General features: G+C 43.6%; 1 long non-coding RNA gene across 2 annotated transcripts in view; it reads left to right on the top strand.

Annotated features, from left to right (window-relative positions):
* LOC102960068 overlaps positions 1-26,280 on the top strand; it is a 48,184-nt gene that overhangs the window by 13,430 nt on the left and 8,474 nt on the right. The window contains exon 3 of one of the 2 annotated variants that reach the window (XR_006212879.1): positions 24,929-24,986. The exons of the other annotated variant lie outside the window; for it this stretch is intronic. This is a non-coding gene — a long non-coding RNA (uncharacterized LOC102960068). Of the gene's footprint in view, positions 1-24,928; positions 24,987-26,280 lie in introns of those variants that run through there. 2 annotated transcript variants of the gene reach the window in all.

Genomic DNA, 26,280 nt, shown 5'->3' with positions numbered 1-26,280 from the left:
ACTTGGTATGAGGTACTAATTTGAGAATGTCCCACTAGAGACCTGGTAGAGACCACTCTAGCAGTCAAGAAATAGTTAAATAACAATGCTCTGGCAGTTAGTTAAGTCCCCGTTGTAACTGAAGGAGATATTTATGAGTGCAAGGTAGTTTATTACTATCACTGTAAATGTGTATTGAAAATGTACTATGAGGGGCCTCTGGGTGGCTCAGTTGGTTAAGCATCGAACTCTTGATTTTGGCTCAGGTCATGATCTCATGGTTTGTGAGATTGAGCCCTGCATCGGGCTCTGCACTGACAAGGTGGAGTATGCTTGGGATTCTCTCTCTCCTTATCTCTCTCTGCCCCTTCCTCCCTTTCTCTCTCTCCAAATAAATATATAAACGTTAAAAAAAATGTACTCTGAACCAAGTGTTTACATCTGACTTAGCTTTGTGAATAAGCCCATGACATAGGATATTGGTTGATTTTATTAGAAACTTTCAATTTTCTGAAGTGGTCATACTATTTTATACTCCCAACCACAGTGTGTGAGAGTTCCAGTTCCTCCGCATCCTAGCTGACCCTTGATGTTATCAGTCGTTCTAATTTTAGCCTTTCTGCTAAGTGTATAACATTTAGAATCTCATGGGGACTTTCATTTGCATTTCCCTGCTAACTTATGTTGAGTGCCTTTCTTTATGTTTATTGGCCGTTCAGATATCTTTTTTTGACAATGTCTATAGTAGACTTTTGTGTGTGATCTTGCTGGTTGTTCGATTTCTTTTTATGGATTTTCAGGAGTTCTTTATGTACCATATCTTCAGGATATGAGTCTGTGTGTGTGTGTGTGTGTGTGTGTGTGTGTGTGTGTGTACATGTGGCTTATTTCATTGTCTTTTTTTAAATTTTTTTAATGTTTATTCTTTGAGAGAGAGAGAGAGAGAGACAGAGTGTGACCAAGGGAGGGGCAGAGAGAGAGAGAGGGAGACACAGAATCTGAAGCAGATTCCAGGCTCTGAGCTGTCAGCACAGAGCCCGATGCGGAGCTCGAACTCATGAGCTGTGAGATCATGACCTGAGCCAAAGTCAGATACTCAACTGACCGAGCCACCCAGGCGCCCCTCATTTCATTGTCTTAATAGTGTCTTATAAGAAGACGTTTTAAATTTCGTTGAAATCCAATGTAGTATTTTATTCTTTTTTTTTACTGGCTGAATGATAAGTTCATTGTATGGACATATCACATTTTTTTATTGATTCACTAGTTGATGGACATTTGGATTGCTTATGCTTCGGGGCTACAATGAATAATACTGCTATGAACAGGCTTGTGTAAGTTTTTGTGCAGACGTATGTTTTCAGCTCTCTTGGGTATATATCTAGGATTGGAGCTGCTGGGTCATGTGTTGACTCTACGTTTTGCTTCTTGGGGAACTGCCAAACTAGCTGCACCACTTTAAATTCTCACCACCAATTTCTCCATATGCTTCGCAACACATGTAATTATCCAATTATCTGTCATTTTGATTAATAGACAGTCTAATGGGAGTTAAGTAGTATCTCATTGCGGTTTTGATTTTCATTTCCCTAATAACTAATGATGTTGAACATCTTTTAGCATGTTTCCTAGCTTTCGTGTATCTTCTCTGGGGAAATGTCTATTCAAATCCTTTGCCCATATTTCAGTCAGATTATCTGTCTTTTTATTATTGAGATTTAAGAGTTGTGTTGTTGTTGTTGTTGTTGTTGTTGTTGTTTACAGACAGAGTGTATGGAGGTGGGCAGAGGGAGGAAGAGGAAGAGAGAGAGAGAGAGAGAGGGAGAATCTTAAGCAGGCTCCACATTCGGTGTGGAGCCCAATGCAGGGCTCGATTCCACGACCCTGGGATCATGATCTGAGCCAAAATCAAGAGTCAGATGCTCAACCAACTGAGCCACCCAGGCACTCCAAGAATTCTTTGTATAAACTTGATACTAGTCTTTGATGAGATGTCTAATTTTCAAATATTTTCTTCCATCCTGGGGGCTGTCTTTTCCTACTGATGGAAACCAAATGAGACTATCTTAGTTTGGAGTTTTTCCAGACTCTAACCCATCACAGCATCACATGTGATCATCAGAGTTTAGCCAGGATCTCCCCATCCCAGCAACACCCCTCCCTGCTCCTCCCTGGTTCATCTGTGTGTGGGCTTGACAGATGCACCCAAGGATGAAAGCAGCCGATCTTGGCTCACCTAGAAATGGTCACCCTGCTTTGGAATTGAGTTTATACTTTGTTTCATTCACAGCTCTTCAGTAGCTTTTTGGGTTTTTTTTTTTTTTTTAATGTTTATTTATTTTGAGAGAGAGAGTGACAGCAGGGGAGGGGCAGAGAGAGAGAGGGAGAGAGAGAATTCCAAACAGGCTCTGCACTGATAGTGCAGAGCCCCACACCAGGCTCGATCTCACCAACTGTGAGGTGAAATTTCACCTGAGCTGAAATTAAGAGTTGGACGCTTAACCAAGCCACCCAGGCCACCGCCCCTCCCGCTTCAATAGTTTTAATGAAAAAAAAATATGGAGAGCTTTTTGCTTTAAAAATATATTTCCTCATTGTTTTAGTGGCCTTTCCCCTCTTTTCTTCTAGTCTTAATTGGAGGCAGAACGCAAGGCTAAAATAGATACAATATTATTATTTCACATATTTAAAAAACCCCAATAACATCTCCAAAGTCATTCTTATTTTGGTGGCAAATTTAAGATTTAGACCTACTCTGTCTGACTGCAGATCTCTCGTACTTCAATGTTAAAGTATATTGTATCCACAGAAGAAAGGGTTTCTGCATATTCAGAACCGTCTTTGGGGCTATACACAATCTGCAAAAAATACTTCATTTTCTTAAAAAGTAGATGTCTCATAGAATCTCTCATATCAGCTACATAAAACATTGGCAAAAGATATTTGTAGATAGAGGGGCTTTCCTCAGATCCCTCTTATCTGAGTGAAATTTCCTGTTCAGCATTTGTTGCCTGGTGCAAACTTGTACAACGATAATAGAACAGAAATAGACTCGTGAGGAACGCAGCTGTAAAAACTCAGGCTGGGGAAGGAGGAAGTCTGGCCCCAAATCAGAACAGACTCTTGTGTCACCACTCCTGGTTAGGAAATTATACCTCTTTGTCACTAGCATTTTCGATATGTGTATATATTTAAGTTAATTGCCTAATAATATTTCACTCGTCCATTTGGTCATTTAACAAACACGTATTTTATGCCTGGCATGTGCCAGGCGTTGCTAGGAGCTGGCTATGGGGTAATGAATAAAACCGTCTTGGGAACGTCTTCCTGAACCTTAGCATATATACGCCTCATTCACAGTGAGTTTTTCCTCTTTTTTTTCTTTTTAGTTAGACCTTGTACTTTCTTTATAAACCCCAAGTTGTTTTTGTGCTCTCTTCCTAGCCAGACTGTGAACTATTTGAGGGTAGATGTCCTATAATCATCATTTTTGTCAGCAGATTCTAGCATGTGTGCTACGACTCTTGGTAGGTTCTCAAGACATATTTGTTGATGTGACTCAGTCTCTGTTGGTAAGATTTAGGAGAGTCACCTGAACGGGCTACGCCTGACATTTATAGCAGGCAAACTGTGAATCTTGTTTCTTGAGAAACAGGTGCACTATGGAACAGGCATGCTTCTGGAATAGGTGGTATCCTATTATGTGAGCCACCTAGAGGCACCAGCCCTGGCGTGTCTCCACGGGATGTCGTTCACACCACAGTTTACGAAAACGCGACGCACACCCTGTTGGCTGCGTTCAGAGAAGTACTCGTCTGAATGCGATCACGTCAGTACTCCTTCCTGCCCAAGCCAAATGATCTCGGCCGGCCACCCTTCCGTGATTAGGCAGTGATCTTGGCCGTTGACTCTCTTTTTATTCCCTATTGCTCTTCTTAAGCTCCTGCCCTTCTTTCCATTTCACCCTTTATCAGCAAATTGCCTTGGGAATAGTGAAGAATTACTTTACACAAAGAGAGGCTTGGCCTTTACCCTCAGCTACTGGAAGATGATCTGTAGGCCCTTAGAATGTCACACCTGATGGGAGTGTCTTTGTTTTCCCAGGGGCCCGAGCCACCAGATAGTCTAACAGTATGATTTATGTTGGGGGTGTTGGGCCATGGCATATCAGATTTGTCTCTAGAGGGGCCTGGAGACCAACGGTAATAGCCTGGCCTCCAAGAAGCACTGGACTAAAGGTCAGCCACATGGGCAGGATGTGGGGGGGGCACCCCAATGAAACCGAATACCAATGGCTTGGGTGAGCTTCCCTGGCAGGTGATCCTCTGCAGTTTGTTCATATTGTCACATGTGTATGCTGGTGGTATAACTTGTCCATGCCTCAATGGGAAGAAGACATTCTCAATGGGAAGTTTCCATGTTTGAGCTCTCCTCAGCTCTGTCCTACGTGTCTCTTCCCTTGGCTGATATCTGTCTGTATCCTTTTGTTGTAATAAACTGTAACCAGGAGTATAGCAGCTTTCAGTGAATTCTGTGAGTCCATCTGTGGAATTATTGGAAGCTTTGAGGGGTGTTTGGAACTCTCCATACTTGTAATTGGTGTCAGAAGTGAGAGTGGTCCCTTGTGGGGACTGGTCTCTCTAAACTTTGTGGTGAGCTTCGGGGCTCCGGGGTGGCTCAGTCGGTCAAGGGTCCGACTTCAGCTCAGGTCATGATCTTGCGGCTCGTGAGTTCTAGCCTCACACCGGGCTCTGTGCCGACAGCTCAGAGCATGGGCCTGTTTCAGATTCTGTCTCCCTCTCTCTGCCCCTCCCCTGCTCATGCTCTGTCTCCCTCTCCTTCAAAAAAAAAATCAATAATAATAAAAAAACCAAAATAAAATAAACTTTGTAGTTAGCCTCAATTCCTGCACCTTCTCTTCTACAGTATAGATAGAATTAAGCATAGGTAAATTGAATTCCCAGTATTTTTTGCACTCTCATCTACAAACTCACCTTTGTCTTCTACAGAAACTTCTCTCCCTCAAGCCTCAGAGCTGCTTTTCCTTTAGTTCACCACCATGCCTTCTGTTTGATCTCTTGATCCTACCCCTCCAGTCTTTTCTGGGACTCTGCTCGTGACTTCCTCTCTCCTCAGTTTTTTTACTCCTCCCCCTCTGTAGGCTTTTACCCGCTGAAGGAATGTGCTCACGTCCACTGTTCTCCTAAGCAAAGAGAAACAAAAGCAAACCATGAGCAACCTGAACACGAGAGCACCTTGAGCTTACCCGTCCTCCTCTGAGGAAAGTTAGATGCTTGACTTCTCCATTTTCTCATGTCTCATTCGTACTACAGCTGATTGTGGTGGGACGGGATCTCTCCATTGCACTGCCAGTGCTCAGGCAAAGATCGCCGAAGACTGCTTATTTGCAGCTCAGTCGTCCGTTTGGTAATTGAACAAATATTTAATGCCACTGTGGGTCAAGCATCATGTTGGGCCCTTTTGTCTGTAATGCTGGACCCAAATAGACACAATTTCTGGCCTCATGGCATTTACAGTTCACTGGGTGGGGGGGGCAAGGGGGATGGCTTTCAGACAAGTATCATAAACAAACATGTTAAGTGTTCTATTACGGGAAACACAGGGAGCTATAGCAACTTACAGGGCCTGTCTCTGTAGCATTTTTAAAAAAATTTATTTATTTTGAAGGAGACAGAAAGGGGGTGGGTGAGAGAGAGGGAGAGAGAGAATCCTAAGCAGGCTCCACACTGTCAGCGCAGACCCTGAAGTGAGGCTTGATCTCATGAACCATGAAATCAAGACCTGAGCCAAAATCAAGAGTCAGATGCTTAACCGACGCTATTGACCAGGCCCTCGTTTGTTTGTTTGTTTGCTTGTTTGTTTGTTTCTCCTGTTTTTCTAACCATTTCTTTTTACTGCCTTTGTCTGCTCCTTTGTCTTTGCCCACACCTTAAACTTTGGTGTTCTCTAGCATCCGAGCTCTGAACTCTTCTCTCCTCCTCCTCCACCCTTTGGGGTTAGATCTCCTTCACTATTACAGCTGTAGTTACCACCTGCATACCTGTGATCCCACGTCTGCACCTCTTGGTTAGGCCACACTCCTGAGTTCTCTTCCTTAGTGTTGATGAATAAATAATGCCACTGTCTACCCAGCCTCGATGCCAGAGCCCTGGCTGTCCCCCTACATTCCTCTCTCCTGCCCCGTTGCCTCACCAAGTCCTTTGAGTCTACTGTGTTGTGGACACTTGTCATTTCAGCATCCGACTCCCCTTTCTGTTTGCGGGGGGATTCTGCCGTCATACGAGATGCCAAAGCTCGCCGCTTTGGTGACCAGATTCCTGCTCTTTCCATCCCTGGCAACCGTGATGCAGGCACACGACTTGCGCTCTGCTAGCTGGGTGTTCTCTGGCCCTTCAAATTTCGTTTCTCATTCCGCTCCTGCCCCTCAGTTTCTTTTCCATAAACTAATCATTTGAAAATATAAGTCAGATCAGGACGCCTGGGTGGCTCAGTCGGTTAAGTGTCTGACTCTTATTCCAGCTCAGGTCATGATCTCATGGTGGTGAGAGAGAGCCCCATCCAGCTCTGTGCTGGCGGTGCGGAGCTGCTTGAGATTCTCTCTCTCCTCTCTCTGCCCCTCCCTTGCTCGAATTTTCTCTCTGTCTCTCAGAATAAATAAACAAACTTTAAAAATATATACAAGTTAGATCGTGTCACTCTCAGCTGAAAGTCTTCTAATACCTTCCCATCATATTTGACATAAAACTCAAAGTCTTTATTGTGACCTACAAGGTCCTACGTCATCAACTGCTGGATGACACTCCATCTCCAGTGCCTGTCATTCTCCCCTTGCTTATGCTGTTCCAGCCTCCTCCTTGTCCCCACAAGCTGCCAAGCACACTCCAGACTCAGAGACTTTGCACCCGCTATTCCTTTTGCCTGAAAGGCTCTTTGCACCAATTCGTACATGGTTCACTGTCTTACCTAATACACGTCTTTATCCAAATGTTTGCAGAGAGCCTTTCTCTGACCGTCCCATGGAAAATAGTCACCCCCCTCCCTACCTAATTTTTCTTACAGTGCTTCCTACCATCTGATGTTATATGGTTTACCTATTTGTTTACTGGTCTGCTTTCTACCTCCTCCATCAGAATGTAACGCTACAGAGCTCCCTCGCCCCTTTCACTATTCAGGGATGCAGAGAGAAGTCTGCAACCAGGAGAGGGCCCGACCATGCTGGCACCCTGATCTTGGACTTCCCATTCCCAGAACTGTGAGAGAAGAATTTCCATTGTTTGTAAGCCACCCAATCTGGGGTATTTTGTTATAGCAGCCCTAATAGGCAAAGGCATCTGACAACCAAAATTATGCAACCCATTTCTAAATGTCGCCTGGGAGGGAAGGTGTAGCATGGCCCTATGAGAACCAGTGTTAGAGGAAGTGAGGGGGAAATACGGGAGGGTGTAAGTAGGGTGTTGGGTGCTCTTGCCTCGATCATGGCCTGCTCATGGTTCCACACGGCATGCTGTGTTTCAGCTATTCATTCCACCTCGGTCTCCCTCTTCCAGTCTGTGAGCTCTCTGAGGGTAGGAATTATAATGTGTCAGAGTGTATCACCCATCTGAATCCATGAATATGTATGTTTGTATGTATATGTATATGTATATGTATATGTATATGTATATGTATATGTATATCTTTTCCTTATTGGACTGCCTAGCTTCCATAGCTATATTCTTTTCTGACCCACCCACCTCTGTCCCACCAGGTGTCACTCAGGCAGGTGTAGTGAGACAAAGCTGGGACTTCTGACATCACATGTGCCGGCCCCCGTGTGACCGCCTGGCCCAGCCCTGAGCCAGAATGTGCTCCCGTAGGATTAGCTCCATATTATAGATGAGGAAATTGAAGCTGGTATTCTTTGCCCGCAACCTGTTGATTGATAAGCAATCGACAACCATCTCCAAAAGCCCTGTGCTCAGACTTAGATCATGATTTTAAAGCACAGGCTCCCCAGGTGGTGGGACAGTGTCGTTGTTGCAGATCCAGTCACCACTAGACCTGCAGCAGTCCCCTCACGCTGTGCTGAGGGACAGCGCCCTTTGAGTTATGGCAGCCTGCACTCATTTGCCACCAACCCTGCTGCCTCACCTCATGAGACATTACGTGACCTGCTTGGATCGACTGAACTCATTAGTGACCTAGCTGAGACTGGAGTCGAATATTTCCTTTTCCATGTCACTAGGGTCCCTCTGTGCTAGGTGTCTTCTAGACTTTGAATAGCCTTGCTTGTAGGACCCCGAGTCTTCATAACCTTCATTAGCCAAGTGCTTCAGTGGACACACAGAGCCCAGAGGACAATCCCAGTGACTCTTATCCCAGGGTGCTTTACTACCCCCTGGGGCTTTTGTCCTCACACTCTTCTATCTTGGTGACTTGGGCTGGAACACATATGCACTCCTTTAGCTTAAGGCTTAGAGAAGCTTGACCTATTTCTTTCTCAGCCTACACCCTATTTTTACCCTCTGACTGAGGCATAACAATATGGGTTCTTGTCCCTCAGGCCTGGAGCAAAGCTACCCTCTTTCCTTACAACAGTGTTTTTCAAACTTTGGAGACACAGAGAGAGAGAGAGACAGGGTGCAAGCAGGGGAGGGGCAAGAGAGACAGAATCTGAAGCAGGCTGTAGGCTCTGAGCTGTCAGCACAGATCCCGACGTGGGGCTTGAACTCATGAGCCGTTAGAGCATGACCTGAGCTGAAGTCGGACACTTAACCAACTGAGCCACCCAGGAGCCCCCAGACTGTTAACTGTAAGAGAACAAACTGGTAGTTACCGGAGGGGAGGTGGGTGGGGGTATGGGTGAAATAGGTGAAGGGGATTAAGAGTACACTTATCATGATAAGCTCTAAGATATGTATAAAATTGTTGAATCAAGGGTGCCTGATCAGGTCATGATCTCATGGTTTGTGAGTTTGAGCCTCACGTTGGGCTCTGTGCTGACGGCTCAGAGCCTGGAGCCTGCTTCGGATTCTGTGTCTCCCTCTCTCTCTGCCCCTCCCCTGCTCATGCTCTGTCTCTCTCTGTCTCTCAAAAAATAAATAAATGTTAAAAAAATTTTTTAAACTGTTGAATCACTATATTGTACATCTGAAACTAATATACCACTGGGTGTTAACTGTACTGGATTTAAATTTTAAAAATAGAAATAAAAAGTATTTCTTCTTACCTTTTGAGGTAAAAAAAAAAATCGAGGTTCTTAGCTTGCAGGTGATGATTATGATTTGTTAGAATATATCAGAATGATATGCCACTAAAGACACATCAGAGTCTGGTGGGAGAGGATACATCTATGTGTTTTTTAAGTTCCTCAACTGATTATGTCATACCACCCTTGCTACTTCTCCAACACACACACACACACACACACACACACACACACACACACACACTCACGTGCATGTGCCCACCTGCAGTCTCTACTGTTGTTGAGAACAGCCATATTGTACTCATCTGGATATTCCTCCATGCCCGAAACAGTGCCTGGTGCTCAGATATTACTCAATAAATATTTATAATTGTCAAGTGGCAAAGGAAAGTTTGAGGGGGAAAAGGTGGAAGCTACGCAGTTTTCTTCTGCCATGCCAGGCCAACACTTGGCACTTGATGAATGTCACTGGCTGTGATCGTAACGACTTGTGGAAAACATAAACACAACCATGAGAAGCTAGATGAATAGAGCGTACAGGTGTGATGAACAGCCATTGAACAGGGCCAGCCCTCACCACTGCACAATAAAGCTCTCTTTCCCCCTCAATGCACTTCAACAAACCAATCCAGACCAGGAAACCTCAGGGAAGGAGTGGCTGTCATCTCCCTAAGTAATAGAGCCTATCTCCTCTTAACCTTTGTGACCCTCAAAAACCAGTAAATTCCTTCTTTTATCTATCCTAAATCCTTTATATTACCCTCTAAGCCAATTTTCTGTTGTACTGTATTCAATGGGAATTGAAAACAGCTGGTCACCATCTGCTGTAGATTAATTCTTCATGTACTTGAAGCCTATAATTAGGTCATTCCTCAGCCTTCTCTTCTCCAGGCTAAATATCTTATTTCCTTTAGCCCTTCCCAAAAGGTTTTATTTTCCAATTATTTAATTGTCTTTCTAGTGTTCTCTCAATACCAGGCTCTCTGTTCTCCATACACCTCAAGTTGAGGAGGTTGGTCAGTGTGAAGGGTTGTGGGTGTTTAAGGTCACCCCCGCCACTTCTGAGGACTCTTTTTCTGTAAGTTGTTTATTTTCAGAGGGTCACTTAGAAATGAACAGCAGCCTTCTACTGAACAGGACCCTGCCATGCTGAAATTGGAAACAGAGGGATCAGAACATTATGCTTTGCTCCTACCCTGACTCCAGATAAACTGACCAAAGCCTTGACTTTGCACCCCAAATCCTGGAGATAGCCAATGCAAATCTACAGGGAGTCACTGTCATTCTTGATTATGGATACATCATGACAATAGCATTTTCAAAGTGTCTTGGAAACCTGGAAGGTCAGTGGCAGCTGGAGAAAGATTTTTAACTTGACTAAGCTCAGGAAACAAGAGTAGAGAGAAGTGTTCTTCCTCCGAAGTCCAGGAAATATCCTGCTGGTAGAGTGACCCAGAGAGGAAGAAAGCCCGTCTAAGCATCGTTCTCCAAAGCAGTGGTTCCTTAGCTTTCTCCCTTCTGGAATTATATATGTGCAACACATTCTAAATTATCCAGGTTTTTATGAAATACAGAAATACTTTGTGGGTCAATGGATTCTTGAAATGATTGAGATTGTATTTTCACTTCTGTGGCTCTCTGTGCTGTCTTTGTCTCTGGAACTGCGTTGGAGTTTTGCAGCATGACTTTTGGTGGGAAGAACAAACCCTTGGTGGCCCCTTCATGAGGTAGATATTATCACCCTCATTTTTATAGAGGAAACAGATACAGAAAAATTTCAAAAACTGTGCCCAAGATTACTTGAATCCAGGTCTAGTTGGTCTTTCTAGTGCCATTACGATTGCCCCGGCATGCTTGGCACACAGATATCTGGATCCCATGCTCAGATTCTGATTTAGGAAGTGGGGCCCAGGAATCTGAATTTTCAGTCAAATATCCCAGCAATGCTGATGCAGGTAACCCAAGTCCTATGTATACAAAAACACTAACAATCTGATCCTGGGATGTCTGAATAAGAAAATCCAGGTCACTGTTTCCCACGCTCGGGTTGTACATCTACGAAGGAGCTTGTGAAAAAGAAGCCTAGATTCTATTCCTGAATCAGGATCCAGGAAGGGCGGAGTCCAGATGGCCTGCGTTCGCATGCAGCCCCGGGGTATTCTGAGTCACGATGAAGGTTGAAAACCACCGGTATGAGTCCTCCTCCCAGTGGTTTCCTATCCCCAGCAATTCTAGATGCTTTTGTGAGAGACTGAGTCAGCCAGGGTGAAAGATAAGATACTACTGGCTTTAGAGCTATGGGCTTCCTAACTATGGAAGGAAGCTTCTGGCTGAGGAAACTGTGGCAAGGTCACTCCAGGCAGGTGTCCCCTAAAGAAGAATCGTTAACCCTAAGGATAAAAAACCAGGGTTTTGAAAGCCAAGTGTTGCATTCGGAATCTGAAGTCTAGGGAAGGGATAGCCATTTGTTATGATTGATGTCGTAGCAGGTAGTGTTGCCTTGGCAACATAGCAGGGGACTTACCGAGGAGCTAGACAGAAGAACAGATGGGCCGGGTGTCATTCCATTGAGAACTTAGGGGACATAAAAAGGTTTACTAAAATGAGCAATATAAAAAAATACTTGGCACATTGAGAAATCCAGTCATAGAGGATGAAAACTCAGAAGACTTGGTTCCATGAATATATTTTAAATCTACAAAATATGTTTTAGCAGCAGGAGCAGAAGAAATTTTCATTCTACAGACCTCCTTTGCAAGCAGCTTTCTAGTAAATCATGCACTGTACCATATGTAGTGGTAACATACCGTGTGTGGGAAAATGAGTGTCATGTTTGCACTTAAAAGCCAAAGCCACACAAGGACAATTAAACTGTCACTAGATGACCTAAAGATAATCGATTGAATTCAGCACAGCGATTCCTTGAGTCAGGATTTATCAAGTAAATACATGGAAATAATTCTGAAAGTTCATGCACATTTGTATTTAAATTTCGAGCGTTATAATATTTCTGGACAACGTTTAAAAATATCTTAATTCCCTAGATTAATTTTGACTCATATTTATTTAATTCATTTCTACTTTGAACCAAGGGAAGGTCATTACTTAACACTGGAACATCCATACTCCATCGATGCCTCAAATTCATGATAACCAAATCAAAATTATTGAGAAAAGACTTCTTCTTCAGTAGTTAAACTTCACGACTTCCTTAAATACACGGATACTAAATTAAAATGATTTTTAAGAGGAACAAATGGATTCTATACAAGTGTTTATCCCACCACTTGAAAAAGATCAAGCTGGTTTTCTGCCACGCTGAGCAGTGAACGGAGGCTGACGTCATCAGACAGGGCGTGGGAGGGCCTCACATTTTTCTTGCGTGGATTGATCTCTGAACTCTAAGGATGGGGACCGGGGGGTGGCGGGGAGGAAGAGTCACACCTTATACTCGTGAGCGCATGTCCCTTCAAATGTTCCTTGGGATAAGCTTCTGAGAGACTGAATCCTTCCTGCAGACCCGACTTTTCCTCATTCACCTGGGGTTTTCTCTTCCTGTGAGAAGCGCATCTCCTGAAATCGGATTCTGAAGCAGGCAGACTTGCTCAGGGCAGCAACGAAGAGCTGAACTAAGCTCAGGGCTCTCCATTCCTGGCCACTCAAAGCCCACCCTCTCCTCATGTTAGTACCAGGGAAGACGGTTTGGGGGAGCATTGAGACCCACTTTTACAGCGGGTGCACTATGTGAGGAAGTTATAATTCCATAATGGAGGAAATATAATCCCAGACTGGAGGAAAGATGGTTGGAATAAGAGGGTCCAATGAATGGCTCATTCCGTCCCCTCATGTAGTCTACGTTTACAATCACATGTGTATGTTCCTGTACACAGAAAAGTCTAGAAACAAAGGTTGTCTATACAGAAAAAGGAAGGCCTCAAATCCTAGGAGGAATCTCCTAATTACTTAGGATTCCACTGGTTGCAAATTACAGAAACTGATTTGAGTTAGCTTACGCCAAAAGGGAGGCTTTGTTAAAAATTTTTTTTATTGATGTTTATTTATTTTTGAGAGAGAGAGAGAGAGAGACCGAGTATGAGCAAGGGAGGGGCAGAGAGACAGGGAGACAGAATCTGAAGCAGGCTCCAGGCTCCGAGCTGTCAGCACAGAGCTTGATGTGGGGCCTGAACTCGTGAACTGTGAGATCATGACCTGAGCCAAAGTTGGACGCTTAACAGACTGAGCCACCCAGGTGCCCCAAGGGGGGCTTTGTTTTTAAAGGTAAGGGAGGGGCACCTAGGCAGCTCAGTCAGTTAAGCATCCAACTGTTGATTTCGGCTCAGGTCATGATCTCACAGTTCGTGAGTTCTAGCTCTGAGTAGGCTGTCAGCACAGAGCCTGCTTCGGACTCTCTCTCCCTTTCTCTCTGCCCCTTCCCCAGCTCCTTCTCTCAAAATAAATAAATTAACTTTAAAGGTAAGGGAATGTCTCCTGAAACCCAAGGGCAGGGATGTAACCTATGGCTCATACTGGAATCAAGGGTTAGAAGTCCATCACATGTCTCTCTGTGCTGGCCTCTGCTGGTCTCTCATTCTTGAGCCTTCCTCTCTGTAGACTGGTTTTCACTACTTCTCCTTCTTCACATTGGAAAGCAGGGCCACAGTCAAATCCTGGGGCTTCGTTTTCCCCCATCCAGGAGAGACCCTCGCTGAAGTGGAGGTGTGTTGAGTGCATTTCCAAATTCCTTGGCTCAGTTTGGAACAGGTGTACATTCTTGGTCCCATCAAGTATGGCTTGGGGAGCGGTTGTCTTCTATAAATATCGCCTCTAGGAGCCCTGTTGCTCTGGCCATGTGGATGGCAATGGGGTTAGGGTACAGATAGGGCATTCCCAGAGTGGGGTAAATGGGTTTGTCCTGGGAAAACTGTAAGACCCTCTCCCTTGCCATACATAGACACCTTTTTTTTTCTTATACATTTAAAGATCCCCAACCTAAGATGATCTACTTGAACCACATGTATATCATTTCTATACCGTCTATGCCCTGTTCTTACACAGCATACCCCCAGGTCATGTTCTGCCACTGCATCCAAAAGAGTTTTTATGGAGATATTTTTCACGATCAGAGCACATGATTTCCGGGAGAATTCCGTGCCTCTTCCAATTTAGTCGTGTTCTTGTCTACATTTGATATCTCACTATCTTGCAACCTATGGACTCTTTCAGGATAAAAACTTCTTATGCATCTAGTACGAAATGGTGTAGGGAAAATTGGAATAGCCACAGTAAAAACCTCCCGCTCAGAAAATAAAAAAAGAACAGCTATCATTGGTGGTGGGTCCAGAGCTCGTGCCTTCTGTTGTCAATGAATTACTGAACCCCAGATTCTCACGTGCACCCATTAGTCATCTCATTGGTGGCAGTGGAACGAGGTCCTTGGTCAGGTGATGTGACCTCAGGTTCTGACTGCTGGATCGCCCCGTCCAGTGCTTTTTAGGGCCATCTGGGGGTGGATGATGTGTTCGCAGCAGTTCACTTTCTGTTAGAATACTTGGACCTCAGGATAGTTTTAGGAACTGAGAAATTGTGGGGCCTTGTTCACCAGGCCCGTTGGTTTTTTTCTTCTTTCTTGCTCTTTTTTCTTTTTCTGGCAGTGCAACGGTCTTAAATCATTCGTTTAATTTCTGGGACTCCATTTGCTCATAGCCATTGCCAGAAGTTCTGTGTATCTGTTTGTCGGCACTAGGGCTGGGATCCCTCTCCCTTGCCCCTGGCTTTCAACTGGGGAGGTGAGTTTTCTTCTTAATCTGCCCTGGAATGTTGCTCCAGTCTCCGCTGCAAGCATCATCACCTCTGTCGCAGTGAGACACGTCAGCAAGAAGCCCTCACACTTGGCTGTCTTCAGGAGAGCCTATCCTGAGCTCAGAAATTAACAAAGAGGAGTGATTATTCACTCCACTCCCCAGTGCTTGAAACTGGGCAACTGGCTCGCACCCCACCCTTGTGCCAGCTCTCAGAAGCAAGCTGCACCTGCCATTGGTGCAAGTAGCTGCATATTTTCGACAGCACCCACTATCAAATATAGTTTAATAATATTTAAATATACCCAACATGGGGCTCAAACCCACAACCCCAAGATCAAGAATCACAGGCTCCAACTGAGCCAGCCAGGGGTCCCGTGTTTTCATTTTTCCTAATAGGGGCTTCTTCGTTCCATTTCTCCCTTGTCAACGGGTTTTAATTTCGTTCTCTCACACGTTCACATTTTAACATGCATACTTACTACACTCTAATGTTAGTATCTTTCCACACCTTCCTGCTAAACAATACGAGTTTCTAGGAAAGGTTTAAGTCCAATCACTACCCCGCACAGTTTCACAGGTTGTTATTGTCTAGCTGGGTCATTCCGTCTCAGTTCTGTAACTCTTACTATGCACTTTTATCAATGTATGAGACAATGTTTGTTTTAGATTTACTTACCTGTTAATTAACTTCTTTACTCATGATATCTTTTTTACTTTTAATTTAGTCTGCTTCCAATTTCCTTCTTCCTTGAATATATCTGTTATCAATGTTTCCTTTAATGATCTAGTAGCGGTAAGCTTCTTGTCTTCGTATTAAAGACTGAATGTGCCTCCCCCAAATTCCCAATGGGATAGTGTTTGAAGGGGGAATGTTGGGAAGTGATTAGGTTTAGAAGAGATCATGAGGGTGGGGGCCCTCATGATGTGATTAGTGTCTTTATCAGAAGAAGAGAGGGCAGAACTCTTTTTTTTTTATTTAAAAGTTTTTTTTAATGTTTATTTATTTTTGAGAGACAGAGAGTGAGTGGGGGAGGGGCAGAGAGAGAGAGAGAAAGACACAGAATCTGAAGAGGCTCCAGGCTCTGAGCTGTCAGCACAGAGCCCAACACAAGGCTTGAACTCACAAGCTTTGAGATCATGACCTGAGCCGAAGTCAGATGCCCAACCGACTGAGCTACCCAGGCACCCCCGGAACTCTCTCTTTCTGTCTACTGTTTATGAACACAGGGAGAAGGCAGCCTTCTGCAAGCCAGGAAGAGAGGGCCGTCACCAGGAACTGAATTGGCTGGCCCCTTGATCTTGGACTTTGCAGCCTCCAGACTGTGAGAAGCAAGCCCCCAGTCGTTTAAGCCCCCAGGCTGTGGTGTTTTGCAATAGCAGCCAGAGCTAAGACACTTACTTTCCTCTTCCAAAAAGAGGGGTCTTTACTTGCACCCTAATCCTTGAATGAAATTTAGGGTCTGTCATTTTTTTTTTTTTTCTCAGCCTTTGGGGGCTAATTTTAAATAGTCTCCTATCTTCTGTAACTGTTGAAAAGAAATCTGTTGTTGAGTAAGAGGTTATTCCTTTTTTTGGTAACCTGTATTTACTTACTGTTTGCTCTAAAAATTTCTAATGGGTGTTCTGCAGCTTACCTGTGATGTGTGTAGACACGGGTTTATTTTTACTTATCTTGCTTAGGAGCTAGATCTTAAAATTGAACCATTTTCTTTCATTAAATCTGGACAATTGTCAGCCATTATCTATTTGAATCTTTTCTCTCCCCCATGTTTTCTATTCTCCCCTTTAAAATTTTTCATATTTCTACTTCTGTGTTATTCTATGTTGCACTGTGGATTATTTCTCAGAATTTTCCAGAGTATCTGGAAAGAAGTACAGATCTGCTGATTAACACCTCCATTGAAGGTTTGAAATTTCAGCATATTTCAGTATTTTCCATTTCTAGAAGTTTTAATTTTTAACCTTTAAGATCTTTCTTGACTGTTTTATTTCCTTATTGTTTTCAGTTCTTTCTCTATGTAAGTATATACATTATATATACTACACACACACACACACACACACACACACACACACACACACACCTTTATGTATATAAAGGTGAGAGAGCAATATGGGAAACAGGGCAAGAAAAACGACGTTAGAAGGATCAAAAGTGCTGGGGCAGGGAGCAGGCTGCAGTATTAAATGATGTGCTCATGATAAGCCTCCTTGACTTGGTGAGATTCGGTCAAAGACTTAAGAAGCGAGGGAATTAGCAAACGGATAACTGGGAGGTGCCTGTCCACTTCCCCACGTTCAAGGGAACAGCTTACACCACAGGGCATAAGGTAGAAACATGCCTAACATGATCAAGGAGTAGTAAGGAGCCTCGTGTGCTGGAGTGAGGTGCAGAAATGTGGATTCACATTCTAAGGACTTTGGTTTTTACTTTGACATTGTGACATTGAAGGGTTTTAGGTGTAGAGGTGACATGAGCTTACTTATATTTTTAAGGATCACTCTGGATTTTAAATGTAAATTAGGCTGTGTGTGTGTGTGTGTGTGTGTGTGTGTGTAGTTGGGGTAGGGGGTGCTATGGTAGAAGCAGGGGCATCTGCTGGAGACTTGGTGAGCAATTCAGATATTCTTCTGGTGATGGCTTTGCCCAGGGAGTGGCTGTTGAGGATGTCCAAAGAAGTGGGATTCTGGATACATCTTGAAGATAGTTCCAGCAGTCTTTTCTGATGAATAGATCTAAGAATAAGAGTGGAGTCAAGAATGGTACCAAGTTTTTGGGACTGAATAACTCGATAAAAATGGGGGAAGCATGAGGATGCCCAGGCTTGAGGGGACGTAAGAGAAGTTTGGGTTTTTGATGTCTCTTAGGCATCTGAGTGGAGATTTTGAGTTGGCCATTGAATATCCCCATCTGGAAATGGGGGGAGAAGTGTGAGCAGTGATGGGTTTATAAGTGATTCTTCAAGGCTTGAGACTCAGTGGGATCACCAACAGAGTATCACTAGAGAGGAGATGGGGACCGAAGACTGAGCCTGAGCCTGGGACACATCGATGTAATCCAGAGATGGTCTGTATAAATACAACACATATTACAAGAGGTAGTACTAATTTCTATATTGATGGTAGCCTACTATTCTGTTTTTTCGTCTTCCTTTTTAATTATTTTTTTTACTCATGTAGGGCTTGCCCCATAGTGCTCCATGTTGTATGCCATTTCCTGAGGCTTGGTGTTCCAGAACCCTTGCGTTGTGTAAATTTTAACCACAAACCCAGGTAAGGGCAGAGGCCCATCATTTCAAGTTCTCAGAAAAGGATTTTTTTCCCACCTAGTTTTGATCAAGACTGGGTAGCTCCCTTGTCATCTCTGTTAGTTGCAGGCTTTTCTATCTTTACTTTTACTGAGTGTGGTCCTTTGATTTCTTGTGATCTCTTTCATGCATTTAAGCGATTGTTTTGTTTTGCACAGCGTTTAGGTTGTGGCTTTTCTTTTTTAAGCTTAGTCGTCCATATTGTCTTAAATATATGCACTATCTATCCCTCCTTCTCCGCTGTCACATCTTAGTTCAGGCCTTCTTAACTTCCCTTTTTACTGCTCGGCACACTCCTTGGCTGGTCTCTTTTTGCAGTGTCTTCTGCATGATCATTAGATAGATCTTTGGAGATGAAAATCTGAAAATTTCATTCCTTGGTCTACATTCTTTTAATGGCTTTCCCTCCCCATAAGGATAAGTCTCAGTGTCTTTAGCAGGATTTGTGGGGAACCTCTGGCTTCATCGCTCACTTAACACCCTCCATCCATGCTTTGTTCCATCCACCGTAAGCATTTTGGGGACATGCCATTCTCTCTTACACCTTCTTACCTTTGCATAGTCTGTGCTCTTTTCTTGGAAGCCTCTTCCAGCTTTATCTGTGTAGCTATCACCCAGTGTCCTTCAAGACTGACTTCTCATGACTTCTTCTTTGGAACTCTTTCCTAGGAGTTGTGTATCTTTTCAGAATGAGTCGGAAAGCTTTCCTTTGGGTTCCGACTCTTTGCTCCACAGCCCCTGGACACAATATTGTGACTCTTATTCTTTGCATTGTGATTAGGTTTTCTCCCCTTGAGAGAAACTCTCTTCTTATCCACAGTGCCTAGCACTGTGTGTGTGTGTGTGTGTGTGTGTGTGTGTGTGTATGTGGTATGTAATACATACTCGGGTTGCCTGGGTGGCTGAGTAGGTTAAACGTCTGACTTTCAGCTCAGGTCATCATCTGAGGGTCAGTAAGTTTGAGCCCTGCCTCAGGCTATCTATTGTCAGCACAGATCCCACTTGAGATCCTTTGTCTCCCTCCCTCTCTGCCCCTCCCCTGCTCACACACTCTCTCTCTCAAAAATAAATAAGCATTAAAAAATAATAATACATTCTCAATAAACCTTTACTGAATGATTGAAAATATGGGAAAATATTTTCAATATGTTGAAGGAGGATGGAAATACCCTGTATCTTTACAGAATGAAGAGTCGATGTTAATTTTAAAGGATAAGATACAAAAAATATTGGGATTTAAACATATTTTGAAACACCACACATTTTTTTTTTAGGTGCTAACACCTAAATGATATATGACAGTTGTGAAATGACAGTTGTGAAATATTGACAGGGCATTAAAACTACTACATTTGTTCGAATCTAGTAAAAATAAAAAGCTCATTTAACACAGAGGCAGATTTTATAAACCTTAAGATGAGTTATATAAATATAAAATGTGAAGAAAATGTTCAGGGTGCATTAACAGGCCTGAAGCAGGCCTGAGGCCACCGTGACTGTCACACCCGTGTGGCTCCTTATGCCTTCGCTGACTGTAAGCTCCATGGGGGTGGGGCCACATGATGCTGGGTACATGACAGGTACGCAACACGTGTTCATTGAACTGAAATGTTCCTAAGGATACTATGAGATATTCTTTCTTTCCTTCTTTTTTTAATGTCTATTTATTTTTGAGAGAGATAGCCCAAGCAGGGGAGGTGCAGAGAGAGAGGGGGACAAAGGATCTGAAGCAGACTCTGTGCCGACAGCAGTGAGCCCGATGTGGGGCTGGAACTCATGACCTGAGCCGAAGTCAGATGGTCAACTGACTGAGCCAAACATAGCCCCGACTATGAGATATTTTTAATAGAAATAAAGTAAGTTTTGACAACCACGTATACATATTAGAGAAGGATTTTTAAAAAAACTATCTGGTCCAAGTTTTATGTATTATAAAGGCTATGGTAACAATATGATGAAGAGTAATGACCAATAATAAACATTTGTACAGCCCTTATTTTGTGTTACACATGAAATACAACGTTTTAAAAGCATCTTTACTTATAATAACTCATTTAATCTGTATACCATTTAATCCTCAGACCGGAAAACTGAGGCACAGAGACATTAAGTAATATGCCCAGAGTCTTGCAGCCAGTATGTAGGAGAGCTGGGATTTAGTACATCGCGAGAGCTTTCTTGTTTCCTCTTCTCTCCCAGACATCGTTCACACGCTCACGTATTTTTGTAGCTGGAGTTGTAACATACTTAAAATCAGATATTCAGACCTTCGTTTAGCATATTCTAAACGCTGTCCCAAAATATTACACAGACCTAAACATTACAATTTTAAATGACTGTATCACATTCTACCAAGTCGTGCATCATAAACAGCTTGTTTCTCACTTGGTGAAAATTCAGGTTGTTCTCAATTTTTTCTATTACACGCAATGCTAAACTTATTATGTTAATGCATGTACCTTTTTGCGTCTTTAAATTTTTTCTTTAAGATAAAAACCTGGAGGTCACACTAGTTGTAAAAGAATGTAAATGATTCCATGACTCTTTTTTTCCTTTTTAAATTTTTATTTCAATTCTAGCTAGTTAACATACAGTGCAATACTGGTTTCAGGAGTAGAATTCAGTGATTCATCACTTACATATAACACCCAGTGATCATCCCAACAAGTGCCCTCCTTAATGCCCATCACCCTTCTAGCCCATCCCCCACCCTTTCTCTATCGTTAAGAATCTCTTATGGTTTCTTTCCCTCTCTCTTTTCTCCCCATCCCATATGTTCATTTGTTGTGTTTCTTAAATTCCACATACAAGTGAAATCATATGGTATTTGTCTTCCTCTGACTGACTTATTTCGCTTAGCATAATACACTCTAGCTCCATCCACATCATTGCAAATGGCAAGATTTCATTCTTTTTGATGGCTGAACAATATAATTCTGTTACTCTTGACACGTAATGAAGTCAAGAAGAGTTGTGTAAATATGTGCTGTTAACAGCAGCATGGGAGAATCTTATTTTTCTTCCCAACTGTACTTACTTTTTGCTAGGCAAATTCTTGTTTACTTAAAAAATAATTTTTTTAAAGATTATTTTTGAGAGAGAGAGGATGACCTGGGAGGGGCAGTAAGAGAGGAAGACAGAGAATCTGCAGCAGGCTGTCAGTGCAAAGCCCAATGTGGGGCTTGAACCCACAAACCTATGAGATCATAACCAGAGCCGAAGTTGGATACTCCACCAACTGAACCACCCAGGCACCCCTCTTGCTTACTTTTAAATATGTATCAAATATATACATGTATATAATATGTAATAGTAAGTCAGTAGAGTTTGTGACTCTTGATCTCAGGGTTGTGAGTTTGAGCCCCACGTTGGGTGTAGAGATTACTTACAAATAAAATCTTAAATAAATACATATGTAATATAAATTCTTTCTTTTCACTTTTACTTATTTATTAGAAAGTTTGAATTTTTTGTTTTTCTTTTTAAGTAAGGTCCATGCCCAGTATGAAGCCTGATGCTTCAGGGGCCGAACTCACGACCCTGAGATCAACATCTCTGAAATCAAGATCCGAGCTGAGATCAAGAGTCAGATGTTTAACCAACTGAGCCACCTAGGCACCCCAAGAAGTTTAGATTTTTTTAAAATGTTTTTAAAAATGTTTATTTGTTTTTGAGAGAGAGAGAGAGAGCACATGTGAGCAGGGGAGGGGCAGAGAGAGAGAGGGAGACACAGAATCCGAAGCAGGCTCCAGGCTCGGAGCTGTCAGCACAGAGCCTGACACGGGGCTTGAACCCACGAACAGTGAGGTCATGACCAGAGCCAAAGTCAGACCCTTAACCAACTGAGCCACCTAGGTGCCCCTGAATTTTTTTTTAATGCTTATTTTATTTTTGAGAGAAAGAGAGAGGGAGAGAGAGCAGGGGGGGAGCAGAGAGAGGGAGACATAGGATCTGACGTGGGCTCAAACTCAGGAACCATGAGATCATGACCTGAGCCAAAGTTAGACGCTTAACTCACTGAGCCACCCAGGTGCCCCAAGGTTGAATACATTTTAATAAAATGTTTCATTTCTCTTTTACTGCCATTTTTGCTACAAATATTTGTCTAATCGGTTTGTCTTTACAACTTTAATTTTGATAGTTACCTTCAGAGAAATTTAAAACTTTTATACAAGGTCATATGGGTTTGTCTCCAGTGATGTCTCCCCCCCCCCCTTTTTTTTTTAACTTTTAGAATATCACCATTGTAAAAACAAATATTGTGGGTTAGTTGTTTATGGCCAGAGTGCTCTTTGATTTTTTTGGTATATACAGTTGAAATTGCTAAGAAATGGTAGAAATCCCAGAAGTGCGTAAGGGAGGCTCTGAAGGCTATGTGGTTGGAGTGACATAGAAGATTGTGCGGATTGTTCTGTGACTCAACGTGTCCAAACCATTCATGATTTAAAGCCCAAAGCTACTGAACTTACTTACAGTTCAAAGACCTTGAATCCTTTCCTGCAACACAGATCTGGTCCAAGACAATAATTCTTCCAGTTTTAGAGGAAAACTCCTTTACATTGCAGAGCGTTAGAGGCGAACGGACACATGCACACTCACTATTGCTGTTTAACTGTGAACGGTGGCCTGTGGCAATGTTGGGATAGTATTAAGGAAGGTTGGTTGGGTCAGTGTCCACGGGTCTCCTAAATTGGCCTTGACTTCTGTAGATTCTGTACTATCTCAGGTCAGGTTCTCCGCTTTGAAGCTTCAAACATTTAGAATTTTAAGTACACTTGGTGTGGATCCAGCTCTCAGGGGCAGACTCTCATTAACCCAGGTGACAAGAGACTGATGTATAAATCACAGTGCCAGCGTTATTTTGCAGTGAGAGCTCCGAGCATCCCTTTGATTGAAATATTTAGGTCAGTATAATCGGCATATCATCTCTCTTTTGGCAGTTCTCCTTGGGGAGTAAAATTAAAATAGGAGATTTCCTCGTGAATCAGAGCGAAGAGAGAAAGTTGTCTGACGTAGACAATTAATCACATGGAGTTTCAGCAGCCACGTGTGTGCAAGTCTACTGACTGCAGTGCTGGGGTCTGTGGGCCGCTCCCCCGCTCCCTTCAGCAGAGCTTGTGTGGATCCTCAAAGTTACCCTCCTCTGGATCCTCAAAGTTACCCGCTGTGTGTGAGCTTTCCACTCCAGTCATGCTCCTGATGGGGAGACTGAGTTGCTAAGTTCCTTCTTAGCCCAATTGCCATCACACTCCCAAGTCGGCCTTCCTGCGGCAATTCTTTGGTCCTTTTGATTGGTGTTTTGGGTGTTTCTGAACACATTTCAGCAGTCTCTCGCAGGAACCAGATGACTAACCTCTTACATTATGGCCAGACTTGCCGGTTTAGCTCTTTGGAGACAAACTTTTTCCATTTTCTTGGGAATGGTCCCTCAGTGCTACCCCTGTAGCTTCCTACATTGTGGTCCAGGGAAAATGAGGGTTTTGAGGTCATTCTGACCAACTCCAAAGACCTTCAATCCCTGGCATCTCCTTGTAGGCCCTTCTTGGGAATTTTCCCATCCAGACAGCCGGCCTTCACCTTTCTTGGCACATGGCAAGCCATGCACATTTGGGACTTGGTTTTCCTCCTTCAGAAGTCGCACGGGAGCCCTCCTGAGCTGACGCCATAAGCCCAGACTGGCCCGTGGGTGCCGCTCGGGCCTCCAATTGCATCTCAGCTGCATTTCCAGACTTCCTCACACTCTCCCCTCTGCCTCTCATGGCTCTTGGGCCACCCTGGCCGTTGTGCTCACTGGGTCCTGGGTCCTGGCCTCATGCCTGGCTCACCAACCCCGAACAAACTCTGCCAGCTGCTACATGAGTGATGACACTCGAGGGGGTGCTGGCAGTGCGGCCACAGCCCAGCACAGTCTTTGTTAAAACCAACAAAATGACGCGTGGCTGAGTAGAAAATGGAGTACTTTGGGGGAGAAAACTGAAGATTTTAAAAAGGAGATTAAGAATAGTACATTTCAGAATAGTTCACAGTGCCTACCTAGCACGATGGTTTGAACTAATAAGCCAACACACAAGAAACTAAAACAGCAGCGGTGGATAGTATTTCATTGTGCAGATATGAGTGTCCCGAGCTGTGCAGAAATACTGTGCCAAATGGTAACATTTTTGTTACCAAAACTCTGTTATGTAACCAGGAGTTAATGAAACTTACCACACGTTACAGCTACGAAGTTTGCCTTCTAACCAATCCTATCCTTTTGTGGTGAGAACACAGCACTGGCTAGGGCCAGGCCATCTAGAATGCTTGCTCTTACTTTGGGGGCTTTTTCCACTGTAGTTGATTGCGTCACATCCTTCAGTGGCCAGCACCCCAAAGGCGAATAGTGTAGGGAGGCCGAGAACAGCCAGTTTTGAACTGAGTCAGACCTGGAACAAAATCTTGGCTTTTGCTGATGACAAGTCAGGGGACCTTGAGCAAGTTAATTGGTCATTCTAAGTATTGATGATTTTCTAGCTGAGAAATGGAAATAATAATCATCATGAGAATTAGGATTATATAGCAAATTAAATTATAATGCATGCAAAGTACTCAAAAAGCTTCAAGATGACAATATATTTTATTATATTATCATGTAGCCATTGTTTTACCAGCCTAATCAGTGGAGACAGCAAAACTGGAGTCAAGCTTGTGAAGGCAGGTAAGAATCCTCTTTTTACTTTTAATGCTTATTTATTTTCGAGAGAGGGAGAGAAAGCACAAGCAGGGGAGGGGTAGAAGAGAGGCGGGGACAGAGGATGTGAAGCAGGTTCCGTGTGGACAGCAGAGAGCCTGATGCAGGGCTCGAACTCACAATTCATGACCTGAGCTGAAGTCGGTAGGTTAAGCGTCCAACTTCGGTTCAGGTCATGATCTCACGGTTCACAAGTTCAAGCCCCGCGTCGAGCTCTGTGCTGACAGCTCGGGCGTGGAGCCTGCTTCAGATTCTGTGTCTCTCTCTCTCTCTGCCCCTTCCCCGCTCATGCTCGTTCTCTCTCGCTCTCTCTCTCTCTGTATGTCTCAAAAATAAATATTTAGAAAAAACCCTTTTTTTACAGAACAGGTTGCCCATCCCACTGGCTAACTGGTTCTCATGTGAGCTTTTGTCTAGAACATTCCTTTGGTAGTACTGAACCATACATTTAATAGTAGTCGCTCAAATTGTGTTCTATCTTAATTCCTGAAAAGAAAACGATGAACTTGAAAAATCAGTTGGAAAAAAAAAAAGTAAGTACATCGAACTTAGGTCATGGTGACCTTGACACCTGTGTTTTGAAAGCATCTCCTTTTCGAGAATGCAAACACATCCTATATCTGCATAAGACTGTAAGTGTATATAGTACTTTCCTGTCTCTGACCTCATTGCACCCATATGGCGCTCTGTGAAACAGTGTATTTATTCATGCTTTCACACGTGGAGAAGTTGAAGTTCCTTTTCTGGGACTCTGGTTTCAGCACTTTTCCTCCACAGGGTGACCAGCCCTGGAGAAACGATGCCTCTATGTGACTAATGAAACATAGGCTTCCCACAAATGCATACTTTTCTTACTAACAGCTTTCCCGTTGGGCTGTTACATTTCGTCGATAACACTTACATTTCGTCAACGATAAGCACCAATAGAAAGCCTCCTCGTCTACGTCTGGGGAGGTCTAAGTGTTTGTACACGTGTGTGCCAGGCATTTGCTTGTTCGTCCACGGGGCCAGTGTCCACACTTACTCTCTGCTGGGTACCTCCAGAAATATGCTTCCCAGGCTTCCCTGTCTTCTGACCTCTACCTCTTCTGGGCAAGGACAGGTGCAGGCAGGGGACTGTCGGGAAAGGGGAGGAGAGGAGCCAAGGTTCTCTCCCCCCTTCCCATCCGCCTTGGGTGCTGTCTCCATATCCAGCAGCAGCTAACTGTCCTTGGTGGTGTTAGCTGCCCTGCCCCCCATGGTCCCAGCTCTTGCCAG

The sequence above is a fragment of the Panthera tigris genome, chromosome F2 (assembly GCF_018350195.1).
Source record: "Panthera tigris isolate Pti1 chromosome F2, P.tigris_Pti1_mat1.1, whole genome shotgun sequence".
Classification (NCBI taxonomy): domain Eukaryota; kingdom Metazoa; phylum Chordata; class Mammalia; order Carnivora; family Felidae; genus Panthera; species Panthera tigris.
This window is presented reverse-complemented; position numbering and strand designations above follow the sequence as displayed.